The sequence below is a fragment of the Apium graveolens genome, unplaced genomic scaffold, assembly GCF_009905375.1.
Source record: "Apium graveolens cultivar Ventura unplaced genomic scaffold, ASM990537v1 ctg7808, whole genome shotgun sequence".
NCBI lineage: Eukaryota > Viridiplantae > Streptophyta > Magnoliopsida > Apiales > Apiaceae > Apium > Apium graveolens.
The window spans coordinates 31,680-38,785 of NW_027420648.1; the positions used below are offsets into that span (position 1 = coordinate 31,680).

At 39.2% G+C, this 7,106-nt stretch overlaps 1 non-coding gene across 1 annotated transcript; it reads left to right on the plus strand.

Moving 5' to 3' along the window:
* Window positions 1-6,693: 6,693 nt before the first annotated feature.
* Window positions 6,694-6,800, plus strand: LOC141704411 (small nucleolar RNA R71). Its single transcript, XR_012567951.1, has one exon. It is a non-coding gene; the product is annotated as a small nucleolar RNA R71 (small nucleolar RNA).
* The last annotated feature ends 306 nt before the right edge of the window (window positions 6,801-7,106 follow it).

Genomic DNA, 7,106 nt, shown 5'->3' on the forward strand with positions numbered 1-7,106 from the left:
TGAGCCCTTGATACAAGAAAAGAGAGATAATGAGAGAAATGCAGGTACAGGAGAAATAAAGGTGGATGTCTTTGCAAGTGGGTTAATGAATGTCCAGGATGCAGATAGGGAGGGACTATCTCAGCAAAGTCAAGTTGTTATAGATTCTACCTCCTTGGATGCTGAGACATTGACTCACCCTGTTCAAGCATATCAACTTCTAGCTGGACAGGGCAATGATAATGCAGAAAGAATACTAAACTTGGTACACACCATACAGTCTATGCAAAGAGAAAAGGATGCAATCACAGCTCTGCCCTCTACAACTGGTGATATTGACTATGAGACTGGTGGTTCAGAAGATTTCTTTGGAGGTGAGGATGAAGAAAGTGAAGAAGAGCCATTGGACATAGGGGGAGAAGTAGGCCCTAGTTCCAGATCAGGCATGCCATCATGGGCCTTCTCCAAGAAATGTGATGAACATCATTTCAAGACCACACTCATCCAACTTATCAGTTAAATACAGTCTGCCCTTCAATCATCCAAAATGCTAGTACCAAGAAGCTTATGCAAGCACATCTTGTTTCTCTCTAACTACAACAAATCCATGGCTTCCAACACAATCAGGATATCACTTCTATCAAAAGAGAGATCACTCAAGTGAAGAAGAATATAGCTGATAGATTAGATGCAAAACTTCTAGAAGCTACAATGTTTGATATCAAAAGACAATTAAGGAAGAAAACTGATCTTGCCACCAAGGCGGATTCCTTGGAGAAAAGAATGACAGTAATGGAAGCCTCTCTAACAGCTATACATCTACATCAGGAATAACAAACAGACTTGCTTCAAAGGCTAGTGGCAGTATAAATCCCTTCTTCTACTCAACTTGCTGATAATAAAAAGGGGGAGAAAGAAACCTCTTTTAAGGGGGAGAAAGCAAGCTCAATTGTCTTATTCAGTCAAGGGGAATCAAGAAGCGAAGGGGAGCAAAAAGTGCTAAACATACAAGTCAGCAAAGTGATTATGCCAACAATTGCTTTCACAAAGCCACCAGTGTTGGATAACATTGATCTAATCCATTTAGCAGCTGAAAAGCTTGAGTTGAAATCAAATCCCAAGATGCTTGATGTTACAGCTCTAGAGAAGGAAATAAAAGAAAAACGGAGAAAAATATATGCAGATATTTAACAAAAGTTTGGGCCAATTCAGAAGCTAAACAAAGTCTTCAATCATCATTCTAAAGTCATGAAAATTTTTGTAAATGACATAAGTATGAACTATCTGGAAAGAGGTCAAACTTCCTGCATCAAATCTCCAAAGAAAGATCACATCATGAAGGCCAAAAGGAACTACTCTAAGTTTTCAAACAAGAATCCCATGGATACAGTGTTTGAAAAACATAGGCCAGATGAGAAGAAGTTGCTGGCTAGGTCTATTGCATTCTACAAGGATCGAACTGATTCAGCATTGAAAAGAAGAATTTCCAAAATTTATAGAAATGGTAAGGAGATTTGTGTGGTGGTTGGACACCCACAGTTTGTGGAAGCTAAGAAGGAAGAGAAAGAAAGAATCAGGCTAGAAAAGAAGCAAGCTGCTTTGGATGCTAAGAAGCAAAAGCAAAAGAAAGAACAAGCTACTATCTTAGCCAAGCTTCAAGCTGTAAAACCACAACAGAACTTCTTGTACAACCAACTGTAATTACTGAACCTAAGGATCTGAAATGCAAGAAAAATCACAGCAGAAAAGAAGATTTAGATACAAACTTCATTCCAAGAGGAAAGTGAACTTTAATGATGAGGAATTGGAAGACCAATTTCCCAAAAAGCCTACAACTACAACTCAGACATCAAAACCCTCAGTGGCATTTGAAGAATTCAAAGTGGTTGATCCAACAAGAAATATTCATGGTAAACCAATTGTTCCTAAGGATGAGCCAGTAGACTGGGATAGTTTACCAATTCCTGAGCTAAATTTACCCATCTTCAAGATAAAGAAGACAAAGACTAGAGCTAGCAAGAAAGTGAAGCATGTATCTCTCAAATCCAAAGCTCTAACCAAATCCCAACCCACAGTCAACAAGAGAGATCTCATGTACATTTGTGATATCAAGGAATTTTTAGACTTGAATCTCTACTTGGATGAACTGGAAGAAGTAAGAGGAATTGATGCTTATAGACATCTTCCTGAAAGACTGGTATTTAGATACAAGGGAAGGAAAGAGATGATATGGCCTCTTCACGAGATTCTCCAAGAAAGCCAATATGTTCTGATTAAAGTCTACTCATCCTTCAAAAAGAACTTTGGATACAATGTGACTGCAAGAAGAATAGTTCTAAAGAGGATTGAGGAACTAAGGAGTATTAGAGCCAAAGATGCACTTCCAATAACTCTATCTATTCTCTTTACAGGAAGAAGAGTGCATCTAAGGCCCTATTGGCTGATGGAATTCATGGATGACAAAGGTGTTAGAAGATTCTTCAGATTGGAGGACCAATTGAGTATCTCTAGAAATTAGACTCTTTTGGAAATGCAGGAAATGCTAAATCTCTCTAAAGCTGATGAACTCGAATTCCACAGATAACTTCATAATCAAATTGAATAAAACTACAGAAGGCTTGGGAAGAAATCCAGATAATCAAGGAAATAGCTCTATCTGCTCAGACTAGAAGAGCATCTTGATAACAATTGTGAGCAATTTTTGTGTACTTTGCACTGTTCAACTTTCAGCAATTTGTAGCACTTATTAGTTTTATCTACTATTTTTTTTCAAACTGTATATTTAGGATGTTTTATTATCATCAAGTTTCTCTTAATTTATGGCTAGAATTCCAGTAGACATAAATTGGGAAGATTGTTAGGAATATGTTGTGTACTTGTTGATAAGCTAAACAAAACACCTTAGTAGATTTAACTTAGTGAATTTTGTAGCACCCGATGGATGATCAATTATAGTCCCGACGGATGATTCAATATAGTCTCGACAGATGACTAATTGATATCCACCGGGTGAGTAGCTTATGTAACAATAAGTACTGTAGCACATTTCTGTAAACAACTTTGTATAGATTTTGTAGTAGCTTATGAATCATGTAGACTACTAGTACATGTGCTAAATAGGTTGATTAAATGTAAATATAAGATGTCTTGTAATTCTGTACAAATGAAATGGAGTCAAGTGATAAATGGCTACCCGACGGATGATCAACAAATCTACCCGACGGATGATCAACAAGGCTACCCGACGGATAACAAGCATGTATCCGACGGATGATTAATACAAATATCTGTTGACAGTGACAACACAGTCACATGCGTCGAGTGTTTGTAAAAGGAATGTGGCAGCCTGTTTAGCAGGGTTTTGAGAAAAAGAAGCATTACCATTTCCATGCTATTATGAAGATATTCAAAGATGCTAGAATAGAGTAGTGAAGCAGCATGGAGTTAGACTTGATAGGTTTTGTTTTATTATCTTGTCTTATTATCATGTAAACTTGGTGATATATAAACCAAGTGAAGCTAGTAGAACAAACTAACTAAGCAAACACATTTTTAGCAGAGAAACATTTGTAAGTTGTATTCTGTAGAATTTCTCTGTAGTTTGTTTGTTCACTTGTAAAGCATCTATGAGCTATTCAAGCTTCACAGGGTTCTCTTGATATATATATATGGTAGATACATTCAAATCCACCAAAAAGTTTTAAACGTCTGCATTTTTATTACTTTATGTTTGATTAACTTAACTCTGTATTCCGCACTTTGCAAATCAAACAGTTAGAAATAAGTTAAGTTAGAACCATTTTTCATAAATATCAAAAAGAAGCCAGAATTACATTCAACCCCCCTTCTATAATTCATGTTGTATTATTAGGGAATAACATAAACGCCTATAGAAACCCGCATGACCAAGAAAACTGCGAATTCCCTTAACAGAAATAGGTGGAGGACGATTCTCAATGACCCCCACCTTGGCCTTGTCCACCTCTAGACCTTTACTAGAAACCTTGTGCCCGAGAATAATGCCCTGACGTACCATAAAGTGACATTTCTCCCAATTGAGAACCAGATTGGTCTCAACACACCTTTTGAGAACGTGTCCAAGATTTTGCAAGCATTCATCAAAAGAATCGCCAAATACAGAGAAGTCGTCCATGAACAACTCCACATTCTGGCCAATCATATCAGAAAAGATGGCCATCATACATCTGAAATGTGGTTGGTGCACCACATAGACCAAAAAAAATGCGTCTGAAAGCGAAAGTACCAAATGGACAAGTGAAGGTAGTTTTCTCCTGATCTTCTGGAGCGATACAAATATGATTGTAACCCGAATAGCCATCCAGAAGACAATACTAATCATGCCCATCCCATCTATCAGCATCTGATCAATAAAAGGAAGAAGGAGGTGATCCTTCATTATAGCCTTGTTCAGCTTCCTGTAGTCTATGCAAACTCTCCACCACGTGACTGTTCTAGTAGGAATAAGCTCATTCTTTTAATTTGCTACCACAGTAATACCACCTTTCTTTGGCACATATTGAATCGGGCTTACCCAAGAAATGTCTAAAATAGGATAGATGATTCCTACATCTAGCCACTTAAGAATTTCCTTGTTCACTACTTCCTTCATGATTGGATTAAGTCTTCTTTGATGCTCGACCGTAGGCTTGCTACCTTCCTCTAGCAGAATTTTATGCATGCAATAAGAAGGGCTGATTCCCTTTATATCTGCTATAGTCCAGCCAATTGCCGATTTGAACTCTCTCAGAATCCTCAGAAGCTTTTCCTCATCACTACCTAAAAGGTCAGATGCAATAATAACAGGCAAAGTAGATGCATCACCTAAAAACGCATACCTCAAATGCTCAGGTAAAGGCTTAAGCTCAAGAGTGGGAGCTTCCTCAATAGATGGCTTGAGGCGTTTAGGAGTTTTGTTCAATTCCTCCATTCCAATAGATTCAAAAGGCATATATATATATTCATCTTCCAGGGAGAAGTATTCAAATACTGCAATTGTTCTTCACCTTCATCATCTTCACTATCTGAATTTCCCAATAACGCTTTCTTTAAGGCATCGGACCTTAGCAATTGATCAAGTTCTGAAGTGACCACAGAATCAAACAATTCCACCTTTAGGCACTCCTCATTTTCCGTAGGAAATTTCATAGCATTGAACATATTAAAAGTTACATCCTGATCCAGCACTCGCATCGTAAGCTCACCCTTCTGCACATCTATCAAGGTTCGGCCAGTTGCCAAGAAAGGTCTTCCCAAGATTATGGGAATCTTCTTATCCTCCTCGAAATTAAGAATTACGAAATCAGCAGGGAAGATGAGTTTATCAACCTTGACCAAGACATCCTCCACAATACCTAGCGGATATGTAATTGAACGGTCGGCTAACTGCAAGGTCATACAAGTCAGTTTTGGATCAGGTAAGTCCAACTGCTTGAAGATTGATAATGGCATCAGATCGATGCTAGCTCCCAAGTCACATAAGCATCTGTCAAAAGACACTTTTCCAATAGTACACGGAATAGTGAAGCTTTCTGGATCTTTAAGCTTCGGAGGTAACTTCTGTTGTAGCACAGCACTGCATTCCTCTGTGAGAGCGACTGTCTCTAAATCATCTAGCTTTACTTTCCGAGAGAGAATACCTTTCATAAACTTCGCATAACTAGGCATCTGCTCAAGAGCCTCAGCGAAAGGTATGTTGATATGAAGTTTCTTGAACACCTCTAGAAACTTCTCAAATTGCTTGTCCAGCTTTTTCTTCTGCAGCCTCTTAGGAAAAGGCGGTGGAGGATATATCTGTGTTTCCCCTGTATTACCCTCAGGAGGAGTGTTCTCAACAGTAGTCTTCCTTGGTTCCAATTCTACTTCCTACTGCTCTACTTCTTTCTCAGCCTCCGCTTCTTCAGTCAACACTTGAGTTTGATCGGAATTCACAACCTTTCCAGACTTTAAAGTGATTGCCTTTACCTGCTCCTTAGCTTCCCTCTTTCCTGGAACTTCAGTGTCACTAGGTAGTGTACCAGGCTGACGATTAAGCAAGGCATTGGCAATTTGCCCAATTTGATTTTCCAAGGTCTTGATAGAAGTGGCTTGACTCTTGCACATAAGTTTCAACTCCTCTAATTCAGATTTTTCATTGGCTTGTTGCAGCTGGAGTTATTGTCTTGGAGCATATTGTGGTTGCTGAAAACCAGGGGGGTTGTACTGCTTAGCCGAATACTGCTGATAAGGATGTTGAACCACATCTGGAGTGTTGCTTCAACTGAAATTAGGATGATTGCGATTGTTGGGATGATAAGTGGTTGGCACAGGTTGCTGCGAAAGCTGAAAGTTGCTCACGAACTGAGCTGATTCACTAGAAATTACGCACTGATCAGTCTCGTGGGCACCAACACAAAGCTCACAGACACTAGCGATTTGATTAACTCCATAATTAGCCAAAGTGTCCACCTTCATCATCAAAGCCTTAAGTTGAGTGGCTATAGCAGTTGCTGCATCCAACTCCAGAATTCTTGCTACCTTTCCCTAAGTCAGTCTCTGGGAAGGATTCTAGTACTCATTAGCAGCCATCAGTTCAATAAGTTCATAAGCTTCATCGTAACTTTAGCCCACAAGGCTCCTCCTGATGCTGCATCAAGCATGGGTCTAGAAGTAGCACCCAGTCCATTGTAGAAACATTTAATAATCATTCAATCGGGCATGCCATGGTGTGGGCACTTCCTTAACATCTCCTTATATCGATCTCAAGCCTCACACAGAGATTCTCCAGTATGCTGAGCAAACTGAGTAAGAGCAATCCTGATTGCAGCATTCTTCGCCATAGGGAAGAATTTAGTGAGAAACTTTTGAGAAAGATCTTCCCAAGTGGTGATAGACCCTGCTAGTAGAGAATATAACCAGCACTTAGTCTTGTCCCTCAGAGAGATGGAAAGAGTCGTAGCTTGATAGCATCTTCAGTCACATCATTGAATTTAAACGTGTCGCGAATCTTGATGAAATCCCTGATGTGCATGTTAGGGTCTTCAGTAGGAGAACCCCCAAATTGAACTGAGTTCTATATCATCTGAATCGTGCTTGACTTGATCTCAAAAGTATTAGCCCTGATGGTTGGC